We start from the raw sequence: 12,358 nt of genomic DNA on the forward strand, positions 1-12,358 counted from the left end.
GGTCTGTTTGATTACCGAAATTATAAATCTTTAATTAGGCCTTTCAAGAAGTTGTCTAGTCTATAAAATTGTTTGTAATAAATTCACTCTTTTGATCATGAAGAAGTAAATTATTTTCAGCAACAGATCTTTTGACCTAAGCAACTATTAAATAAATTATTAAACACAAGTTTGCTTAGAGTTTTCAAGGGATCCCTCGTTATTAATCCTTGTCAGATCCTGTTTGATGAAATGTATTTTTTTCTCATTTCTGTTCAGTCATTTTCTCTTTTTTCAGATGTGTGTGTATACAACACACACACACACACACACACACACAAATTTTCATTTCCCCCAGCCCTCACTAAATGTTGCAAGACAGTCTTAGAAAAAAAGGCTTGACAGGGAGGTAGAAATGTTGGTGCCCTCTCCTGCTGCTGTCTACAAAGCATAATATAGGACAACTGAAGTCAGTTTTTTCACAATGCTGGTAAACAAGGTCTGCTCCCACAGGCAAGCCGTGGTCGCCCCACAGAATACCGTCCAGCAGGCAGCGAGCAGCATGACTGTTTTTTCTTCCTCTAAAGGGTCCCAACTTTTTTTTTTTGAACTGAAGATTTACTGTTTGACTTTTTTTTTTCTACTGGATCCTTAGCCATTTCGGGTAAAAACTAGATGTGAATATTAAAACATAAATGCTGTGAGGTGACAAAAATATTTGTAATGCCCCACAATATTGCCTTCATTCTCCTTCCTCGTTTGCATTTCGTACACCTGGGAAGGTTTTCGTGCTGAGTAACAGAACAAAACTTGAGCCGCCTTGCTCTCTACTTCCAGGAATGCCAATCAGAGAACATTCTTCTTCAGACAGCCAAGTTTGGAAGTCAGTTGGTTTCTGGCAGTAAGTAGGGGGAGGGGAAAACACAGTGAGTCCTCCGGCTGATCTTCAGTTTCCAAGTGTTTCCGTAACAGCCATCAATGAAAGCATCTCCTTTTACCCAGGCAGAGACAGGTAGAGAGACAGCTGAGTAAATCAGCATTAGCTGTAACAGCGGAAGCTCAGTCAGAGGGAGGAGGGGCTGGAGGGAGGACGTTTGAAAGCCTGCCATTGGTGAGTTTTCCAAAGGCATCTGCCAGTGGGACTTCAATGGAATGTGAAACCAAATCATTTTCAAGTTAAAGATAGACACAGTATACACCAGGCTCTAGAAGCTGGATTTTAAACTCATATCTCTCCCTAGAATTTCAGGGAGTTCTGTTATGTTGTAAGTAACAATTTGGTTAAAGTTTATTCTTCAAGTGAATGTGCTAAGAATTCCTATATTTCTGGATGTACTGGATTTAAAAGGATTTAAGAGATCCTGCTGTACATACCTAGGGTAAGTGAAAAGACTGGCTTTAAGAAGCATCTCTTCTCTGGGAAGGTTAATGTTGAATTTTTTCTTTTTATTTATGTGAACGAAAAAGTTATAATGAAGATTTTCCAGGGTTGTGATTTTCTTACCTTTCTTGAGATAGCTGGCATTTTACATCTTGTGCGGCAGAGAGAACTTCAGCTTAGTCTTGAAATTTACCTTGCACGTCTGTAAGTTCAGTTTTGCTTCAGCCTTACTTGCTTTCCCCTCTGTTAACTCCTCCTTCAACACCTGCATTTATTCAATTATAATGTCAGTAGTTATATGTTACCACACCGCCTGTTTATGATGCCACTGGATGTGACTGTATTACTGAGATAGAGTTATTCTCCTGGCCTGGCACTATGGCACTTCTTAATTTAAAAAAGGAAAGAAAAGGGGAGAAGAGGTGGCCTAACATGCATAAGGAGCCTTTAGAAAATATTCTGTTTTTTAAAAAAACAAATGAGAGAAAATAGGCAATTTATTAATAGAAGTTGTTTTTTTGGTGTTGCCTCATTAATTCCAAGCAGATTCTCCTCCTCCCAAAAAGCTGATATTTGCTAAGTGAAGGGAGGCATCCTGATTATACGGAGCTTGAGAGTGGAGGAGGGAAAGAGTTGTCTAATTTGCTGTTGCCATAGTTTTAAGTATTTCAAACCTTCTTTTCTTAAAAAAAAAAAAAAGAATGACAGACTATTTTGCTTCAGTTTTGACCATGTATAGGTTTGGTTTCTTGTTTTTAAATGACCTCTCAGCTCTGCTCTAGAGACAGCTTTCCCAAACTTGCGCAGCATTCCTTCAGCATAAATACTGTCCATAATAGTCACAGAGTGCATGGTGTGAATTGGAAATTCTACTTTATATGGGGAAAATAAATCTGCTGACATTCTTATTACAGAGTGTGGGGCTGAACGGTTGTTAAATGCAACTGGCCAATTTCTGTTCTGTCAAATAGACTGGTTTCTAATGAACTAAGTTGGCTAAACTAGATACGAACAACAAATGACTTAATATGGATGTTTCACTCGACTTTGATAAGAATAAATAACGTACTGTTGCTCTTCTAACGTGAAAAATGAGCATTATGTTGATAGAGTCACTTGATTTCATAACTCCTGAGTAAGCTAGCAAGACAAAACAAAGTGTGAGGTTGGCAGAGCCCAGTTTTGGTGCCCTGTCCCTCCTTCCCTGGCCCACTTTCTCTCTCCCCCTTCCACCCCCCTTCTCCCTCTCAGCCCCTAAGGAACATCACTGCTAAATACCTTTTCTCGCAGTCAAGGCCTGTCTTCAAGGAAGAATCTGACTATAGAGTGTTTTAAAGTCAATGCACTAAGTCCACTAGGAATGTTCGCATTTCCATGTGAATACTTAACCTCTGAACAGTTTAAGCAATTTGTTGAAGCCTTCCCTAATACTTAGAATTGACCCATTAGGTTGTAAAAGTTGAAGTTAATTTTCATTTCTGTGCAAGTGGATGGTATGTTTGAACATTGTTCCTGGTGCATCCTGAGCTGTTGACAATAGGAGTGACCTGGCAGAAATCATAGGTATTTCCCAGAAATTTGCGTGTGCATGTGTGTGCTCACCTAACACAAGCACACACACAAACACATGTAGACTTACCTTTTCCTTGACTCATATATTTCTGAGTGAATTATAGATATAAATAGAGTTATATTAGGCTTTATCAATGTGGGATTTTATTTTTGTTTTCAATGTGTCAAAAGAAAACCAAAACAAATATAAAAATGTTAAATTCTAAAATGTAAGAATTTTAAATTGTGTGGCCAATTACTGTTGACAGGAAAAAGGGCAAATGAATATTTTTCTGCAACTATTATGTTAACTCATAGTTTCTAGTTCCCTGCTGAAATTTTCAAACTTGGATTTCATTTCTTCAAATATAGTAAGTATAGCAGTTTAACAATATAATATTTGTCTGCTAATTCTCCTATCTCGAGTGTTACTGGATTGTTATTGTTTCTGTCAGTTTTCATTCATGGTGTCCTATTTTCTTGTTGCTTGGCTATTCTTGGACATCTGCTGGAAATGCATTTTAAAAATTTTTTTTGTAAAAATAAGTTGAGACCTAGTGGTGATGATATTTTCCTCCAGAGAAGACTGATTTGCTTCTCTACCAGCACCTGAGGACAGTATCAGACTGGAATTACTTTGGTCAAAGTGCAACACCTAAGGCTCCTCACTTACGCCTGTGCAAGAAGTTAGGCTGCAAATCTGTGTGAAGAATGGCTCATTTTGGGTTCACTACTCCTCTGAAGAAAGATAGGGCACATAAAATTGGGCTACTTGATTAAAGTTCCTCACCTGAGGACCATGGGCTTTGATATCCCCAGGAAACTGGGGAAAGTGCAGCTGGTTTCTCAGATCCTTTGTTCCTGATAGTTTTGTGCCTAAAGGCAAAAGCTTTCAAAGAGGAGCTTCTCTCTCTGAGCTCTGGTTTTCTAAATTTTCCTGTGAGATGTCTTCACCTTCCCATTAGCTCTTTGCTATTTTAGTATTTAAAATATTTTTAGTTACTTTAGTGGGAGTGTCAGTCCAAATTATCTCATTACTGTTACCAGAAATGGAAATTCTCTCTACTGCTATTATAATGTTTTCTTTTTTGACAGTTCTAGAGAGGATACCCGGCGGCCTGCTGATATCATTGATGATTTCAGGGAGTTTTTCTGACTTTTTCTTAATTGTGACCTGCTCTGTTGAGGCTTTTTGGAGAAATTTGCGAATGCGTGCCGATTGGAAGATTCATGTTTTCCAACCTTATCTGAGCTGTCAACAATACTTAACAGTCCTTTTATTTGTTCCTAGCTGGCCCCTCTCCTCAGTAATCTCTTTAGTCTCTCTAAGCCACCTCCCCCACATCACTCTCAGCTGTTGACCTTGACTCCTCCTGCTTTCTCTTGGCCTAAATACAGCATCACCACATTTAAAGAATTATCTTAAATAAATCCCTTCCTTTCTATTCTCTGTGTAACTGCTCTACTTCAGGTCTTTGTCATCTCACTTGGGTGGCACTGTGGTTGCCCTGTTGTAAACCTGCCTCCAGACTCCACCCGCCCCTGCACATCTCCCGCACTGGGACCAACTGGCCTGTCTTCTAAAAATCATAGACGTGGATGAATTGCTACCCTAGTAAAAATCTCTAGTGGCTCACCATTCCTTTCAAAATAAATCTCTAAGTATGTCTTGAATTAGGCCTGCCCCAAAGCCTTGACCTATTTCTCTAACACCATCTACACTACTTCACTGGTTATCACCAACACTCTCATGACACATAATTGCTGCTTCCAGAATATTCTGTACCCTATCATACCTCTGTGCGAGTCTAGCAACTTTTTAAAATTTTTTTTTGCCCAGAATGCCCATTGTTCATCTTCTCTGTGGACAAATCCTGCTTTTTCTTCAAGGTTGATCTCACAAGTCATCTTCACTATACTTTTCTTTAATTGTATGGCTCACCCACCATTCTGGAAACCCTGGGTGGCAGGAGTTATGTCTCACTCATTTTTGTATTCTCAGTAACTAACACATAGAAACCATTCAAAACGTGTTTAAGGAGTGAAAAAATGACTACTCTGAGGAACTTTTTCTCAACAATCCCTTTTTTACTTTATTCTTTTTTGTTTCTAAACATCTTTATTCTTTTACTTAGACTCATTGCCTATGACAGTGACCATTAATGGCCCTCTTGCCAACTAGACTCAGTTAGAAATGTGTTTATTATTACTGCTTTGTGGAGGAGGAGGTTATCTATTTTCATTATTGCCAAATGAGACTTTATAACTCGATTGTGATGACAAGAGAGATGACAGAAGTCTAAGTATGATAAATTAGCTATATACAGGGTCCGGCACAAATAATGCCCTTTTTATTACAAAATATTTTATTACAAAATCATAAGCATGCAATTCTGTAACATAACAATATCACACTCAAGCACACCATATGTCATTTTAGGTGAAATGTTCAAATTAAAACTATAAATTATTACACCCATATTATTACCCTACCAGCCACACTCTAGCAGGCCTTACTTCTGCTGGACCCTGTATTTTCAGACATTCATAATCAAAAAGGAAGTCATAGAGTTAGAAAACTGACATGTTTCAACAGTCCCCACTTCTAAATAGCACAAATGAAAAGTCAATGCTACACAACTAAATTAAAATGATCTCATTATTGTACCAAATCTGAATTTGAAATATCAGAAAACATTGGCTTGTTTTTAGATCAGCACAGCGCTTGAAGGAAAGCATTTGGTTGCTTATGTGATATGACGTTATGACCCTAATTGTATAGTGGATAAAAATTTTTCTGGAAAATTTTAAGGCCTTGATAAACAATGTTAATTTCGTTTTGTTATTCTGAATTAAAAGACACCCTGCATTTCCTTATTAAAAATTGAATATAGTTAGTGGGAACCAGATGAAGTATAGCGTATTAATTCTAAAGATATTTAACTAATTTTAGATTCCTCAGATCACTTACAAATTTTTCACACATTTATTGTATGCCTTTGATGTGACAACTCCTAAGATTTTGAAAAATAAGAAATTTGGCTTTGGTTTATACTTTTTCTCCTGCAAGTTTCTTACACTTCCACAATAACAAAAGTACCAATAGGAATAAGGTAAAAGTTTATCTTAAAAAAAAAACTTTGAATATAATCAAAATGTGCAAAGCCTATGTTTAGATGAGAACCCAGAGTACTCCATCACAAAATATAAAAATATAATATTGGTCTTTTCTGTTTTTTTCTTCATTGATAAAAGAAATTAGTACTAGCTCTTGAAAAGTGGCTAATTTTAAATTGTAGTTTCCAAGTAGCTGAACTAATTTGTCTTATTAATTCAACAAATCTGCATCAAGCTCCTACCTGATGCCTTAACTGTGCTGGACAATGAAACTGTTCATTTACCCCCTTCACAGGACGCTGACACTGGAGTATGTCATGTTAAAACAATGGGTTTAATTTAAAATTTTAATTATGTTATTATTTCATTTATATCCTTAATTTATTTGTGCTGATGTCCACACTTGTTTAAAATATCACTTCGCCTTTCCTCAACTATTAGTATTACTCTCTCAAAAAGCCAAGTTTTAGAATAGTGTTGGGATTTCTTAATTGCTTTAAGTCTTGTGTTTAGCAGATACCACTTTCATTATAAAGTAGCTTAAAGAGACCTGAACCAATTCTTAAAAAGAAGAAAAGTAGAACATGTATCATTGTCACATGAATAATTGTGTTGTATCTTAATATAAAATAAAGTATATTTATTTGCATAAATAAAGCTGGCCTTTGCATTCTTGCAAAATACCTGTGGTATAAGAATGACTCAGGCACCCTGAGTCATGAAGGCTTTGTAAAGCTCTGTGTATTTGAAAGAGAGCTTTAGAGTTATTTTTATTATTTCTTTCTTAGTCTCACATCACTCTCTGTACCCCATTCCTGTATTATGTGGTAGTACACAAATTTTTGAATGCTAAAAAAAATGAATTCACTGAATTAATCATAGTTCAAGAATATAGATGCCTTTACAAATTTCATTAATAGACATAGATTAATTTTGAGTGAAATGTATCTTCTAATGCATATGAACTTCTAGACTTAGACTGTTCATTAGTACACAGTTGTAGAAACACATTTACTCATCAAAAGATGTTTTTAACACCTCAGATAAGTGCAACAATTCTCTTCTAAGATGCAGCCAGTGTTTCCTACTATTTTCTAGATGAGACATATGTTATTTTCTTTGATATACGATAAAACTATGATGCAGATATATGAAATACCCCACATATACAACAGGTGGATTCCCAAGGTGACAAACAACCCCTAAATCTTCCCTTTCCCTCATGCAAATAATCCATTGTGGGTTGGCTAAAGGGCCTTCTCTGCATTGTTGATTTTCCCTGAAAATAATCCATGTTCCTAATACTCTCATTTCCTTGGCCAAAGCTTGCCACGTGGCCACATCTAACTTCATTTGGGCGAGGAATACAATCTTAATACATGCCTGGAAAAAGAAAGGGCTAAAATATTTATGAAGAATTCTAATGAATTCCACACTAATGGACGACAGGCAGCCTCCAACTCCCAGGAGAACATAGATCCAGACTTGACCTGTAAACAGTCGTTGGCCCGTGCTTGGTAACACTGCAGGCAAGCTACCTGCAACCTGACGCCAAGGTCCTTTATTTATTAACATGCTTTGACTCTCATCCACCTGCCCCGGAAGCTTTTTGGCTCTCTAAATCTTTGCCATTTCCTGAGTGTTTGTGACCTTTCCCATCACAGCTTTTCCAGTCCTTCGGAACTGTGGCCTTGCACCTGTTCTCACACCTATCTCTCAGGGAGTCCTGCCCACAGTCTGGGGAAGGGAAAAGAGCCCTCAATAGGGCAATTCCTACAGACATACAGAGCAAATGTAAACCATTAACACTTTCCCAGTAACACTTCAGGTCTGCTTCTTGATGTTTTTTGCTTTTGTCACTTCCTTTAAGTTCAAAAATTTTGAAACTTACAAGTGAAAAAGAAATTGTTGGGTTTTAAAAGATACTCCACTAAAGTTAACATGTATGGGAATTTCTCTGTGTGCGAGGGGTAAGAGACTAACGAGAACAAAATGTTCAGTTTTTTCTTTTGAATGTGTATTACATCTAATTAAGTTCTGTGACCACTTAAAATGAAGCAACTGTTCCATTAACTTTTATACCATTAGCAACTCTATTCAAGGAAAACCCAAGAGATTAGGTTCAGTTACAGGCATCAGTGTTTTGATATGGCAAGGAGCATGTATACTTCCTCACCTTGTCCACTCTGGCAACATTATTCTGCTTTTTATTTATCAGTATTTCATTTCTCCCCTCTCCATTTTAAAAGTAAGACATAAACCAATACATTTTTTAAAAAAGAAAATTAGTTAGGAAATATACCTTCTTTCTGCATCATAGAAAGAGAAATCATTCAATTAAAAGTGTGGATAGCATAAATTCTTATCATATATTTTTTTCTCTGATTGATTTTTGTTCACATTTTTCCCTGGGGTTATAATAGAATTCAGAAACCATAATGATGTCTGCAACACCGCTGCAGATTCATTGCAGAAGGATCTGAGCTCTCTTCTCAGCACTGCAGGGTTGCTCCTTTGTGATTCTTTGAATAGCCACACAGCAGAACTCTATCTCTGCCTCTTGTTTGCCAAATTATGTAGTTAGTTATGCCTACATTCTGAAACTGCCTAGCACCTAAAACGTTTACAATGCTGAAAATATGCTGTGTAACCATTTACCAGACACCAGAACATAAATCTGAGTTACTTAGATTTACAGCACTATAGTCTCTTCTTTAAAATGACATGAGGGAAGTGTTTAACTTAATGAAGCAGAGGATCCTGGTGTGCAAGTTACATTATATTTTTCATTGCACAAGGGTAAATTATTGCTTCATTCTCCTCTATGGTACCCCAGTGGCCTCAAAGACACAATGTAACCTCCAGAGATGCCCACTTTTGTCTTAGGCAATAACTTACTGCATGAGAGTATGCTTTTCTGAGAATTACCATAACATTTCTTGCAGTAGTCTGAATTTCTTGAAGGTCATTCATTCACAGATACTAACTGAACTTGACCTTTTTTTTTAACTGAGGAACATTGACTAAATTGGTAAGTCTGCATACATTACTATACAAAAGGGAAAACTGATGAATATTTTCTTTCTAACACATTTAGAAAACAATCAAAATATCTCTGTAAGAAATTCAATTATAGAACATAAAATGTTTTCTTAGCATTTCTCCTCTGATGTTGCTAACTTTTTAAAATAAGTAAGTATGAGTTTTGGGGGATAGTCTACAAAGATTTTGGAATATAATAATTAAGTATATTGTTCTATGTTGGCAAAAAACAAATCTTAATCCTATATTGAACACCATATGTATGATTTGAAGTATGTGTGGGAGTTTTTAAAACAAGCTTTACTTTCTAATAAGGTAACATCAGAATTTAATTAAAACAAGCAAACAAAAAATACCGTCACCAATCAGTGTTGCAGTATTTGGGTAAATGTTAAGGCTTGATAATTTTCAGGGCAGAGCCATTACTCAGGGCTTTCTGCCAAAACATTGCTGGTAATCTGATGGAAAGAGACGAAGCAAATGTAAGTGCCGCTGCCTGGCTTGGTTAGATATGCACTTGCTAAAAGAGAAGCCAGCACATTTCCTATGCAAACCATTAAAATTACAGTTTAGACACACACACGCACACTGTGCCTTTACAAGTCTAGGAACATACACATTAAAATCCAACTCTGCTTAAGGGGAGCGCAGAAGTAGCAGGAGCAGCTAGGGTTGCCTGCCTCCTTTCTTTATCTTGAGAGGTTTTAACCTACAGCCGCATTTCTCTCAATGACTGCAGTGGAAGGAATTAAATTACTCATATCTGAACAAGATTTAGGACTGCCCTTATGTGATTTAATTCTAGCGACTACTTAGAATCTCACTGATAAGTGAGTGGTTTGGGCTGCTATTGTATGTGGTTTATTTGAATGATTTGGATAAACATCTGCTTAGTGCTAAAAAAAAGCAATTTGTGTAATATAATAGTGACTTAAGAAAGTAATCAAAGCATGCATTTTTCTAAAAGGAAGACTGAGTTCTGGCTGGTGTGGCTCACTGGTTTGAGCACTGGCCAGTAAACCGAAAGCTTGCCTCAGTGGGGGGTCTATTCTGGTTCAGGGCACATGCCTGGGTTGCAGGCCAGCTCCCTGGTTGGGGGCGTGTGAGAGGCAGTTGATCCACATTTCTCTCTCACATCAATGTTTCTCTTGCTCTCTTCCTCCCTCCTTCCCCCTCTCTAAAAACTAAATAAAATCTTTAAAAAAATAAAAATAAAAGGAAGACTGAAATATGTTAGATCTTTGGAGGTAGGAATATTAGTGAATAACTGTGACTATTTGCATATATTATTTTGACCACTGGAGGGCTCTCAGATTTTTTACTCTAATTCTTTAGGAATTTGTTCGCTATTGCTGAAATTTCAGTAGAACAAATTTAAATCTTGCATTGTAAAGTCTAAATAGTCTAATAGCTTGTACAAGTATATATATTTTCAAAATGCAAAATGAAAGAAACTCAAGCATAATTTACCATGTTTTTTCACTATTTCAAAACAAAAAAATTCACAACAAATAAAAGAGAAATTAATCATATGCTTATTTTTATAATGATTTCATAATCAAGAGTCATCTCAAAATTACATGATCCAAAACCTGCATATTAGAGTAAGACATTCCTGAATGCCCAGAAGACAGGTATATAGGATGATAATTTAGTCATAATATGTGAAGTAATAGAATATTAAAGTGCCCAGAGATGTCCTGAAGAACGTGACAATTATGTTAGACTTTGATAGGTAAGTAGGAGTTACCTAGATAGGAAACTGCATGGTGTGTGTAGAGGGGGCAATCAACAGTTTTGGGGTTACTACTGCTTGAAGCTGGAGTGAAAGGAGATGAGTTTGGAGAGTTAAACAGGTGCCGAGACATGGAAGACTCTTTAATGTTATTCCATGACATGGGGTTTTCTCTCTCTTCCTTAGGGTACTTAGTGCTTCTGCAATCCAAACCCCTCCCCCAAAGTAAACAAAGTGAAAGAAGAAATGCACACTCACAGAAGCCTCTAGAGCCCAAGTTCAAATCGGTCTGCCACAATGTAGTTTGTAATGTTATAATGTATTTGCATTTTACTTCATAATAAATCTTTGTTCCATTCAGCAAAGTTTTTTTCTCCAAATTTCCAGCTAGATGCACAATGTCTATCCACTAGCTTCTCATTCTCCTAACACACTGATGGTGTCCTTTAGAATTTCCTTTGATTACAAACTCCCCTTGCTTGAGAAGCAAGCTGTAGGTACTAAGAACTGTACGAAGTGTATTTGAAGTAGATTGATCACTTTGGATGATGATTTTAAAGAAGACAAAAATAGAGGCAGAGAAGAGAAAGAATATTGCAACAGTCTGCTCATAAAATTTTGGAAGATTTAACTGATTTCATAGTGCCCATTTAGATGGAAAATTATTTTGACCACTGGGAAGAGGAGCTTCCCATATTTTTTTTTTAGTTTAATTCTTCAAAAATCTCTTTGGTGTAAGCTGCATAATCTCTAGCCTGGTTCCAAAATGGACATTCTCAGCAAAGCTTACATATAGAAGAGACTGCACTTTATCATTTTCGCATAGTTCTAGCCCTTCTGCAATATTGTGACTATTTACTAAGAACAATGAGGAAAACAGTTGTCACTATAGTCAGCACTGTTAGCACAGAGTTGTTTGCCCTGAAGGATCCTCCTGTCTCTTCTCATGTGTCTTGTGGCAGTCTTCCATAAGTGCCCAAAGTTCTGAGCTTTGTTGGACATTTCTCCACTGACCAACACAATCCACCTTATCTAGCATCAATAGGTCAGAAGATACAGAATTACACAGATCAACTAAGGGGCAAAAGAGGTACTCAATAAGGAAGATTATTTCCAGATAATTCTGTGTAGTAAGTAGTGAAATGTGAGGTGGAGGACTACAGCTTGCCTCATCTGGAAGTGTCCATGACTCTAAATTCCTATGATTGGAATCTTAAGTGACTATGATGCCAATTAAAATGACCCCAGAAGGCATCCCCAGTCTTGGATAAAGCTACTCAAACATTATGCTCCTTTGACAGATTCAATTTCAATTTTAAATCTTATAAAAACATTGTTCCATGTCTTCCTCTTTTATGGGTCTAAATAACAGGATGGGTATTCAGGTGAATCGGAGACATGCTCGTGTGCCCACACCCACAGGAAATACAGGCAGCCTGAGCTACAATGATGATGGAGTTGACTATCACCAATGGCCTTAATATGAAGCTATGTCTTTTACAAGTTCCCACCAGGAAGAAAGACTTTATATCAACAATGATAGTATTCAAGTG

The 12,358-nt window shown here is 36.9% G+C and overlaps 1 protein-coding gene across 15 annotated transcripts in view; it reads left to right on the forward strand.

The window, feature by feature from the left end:
* Positions 1-1,149: 1,149 nt before the first annotated feature.
* The window catches only part of DTNA (dystrobrevin alpha), a 249,233-nt gene continuing 238,024 nt past the window's right edge, over positions 1,150-12,358 (forward strand). For 11 of the 15 annotated variants that reach the window (XM_045849586.1, XM_045849591.1, XM_045849592.1 and 8 more), the window contains exon 1: positions 1,150-1,358. The gene's annotated coding sequence lies outside the window, so the exon portion shown is untranslated. The remainder of the gene's footprint in view (positions 1,359-12,358) is intronic. The other 4 variants (XM_045849597.1, XM_045849598.1, XM_045849599.1 and 1 more) reach the window with 2 other exon arrangements.

This window comes from Phyllostomus hastatus, unplaced genomic scaffold (genome assembly GCF_019186645.2).
Source record: "Phyllostomus hastatus isolate PE091 unplaced genomic scaffold, TTU_PhHast_1.1 phas_contig_80, whole genome shotgun sequence".
NCBI classification, from domain to species: Eukaryota; Metazoa; Chordata; class Mammalia; order Chiroptera; family Phyllostomidae; genus Phyllostomus; species Phyllostomus hastatus.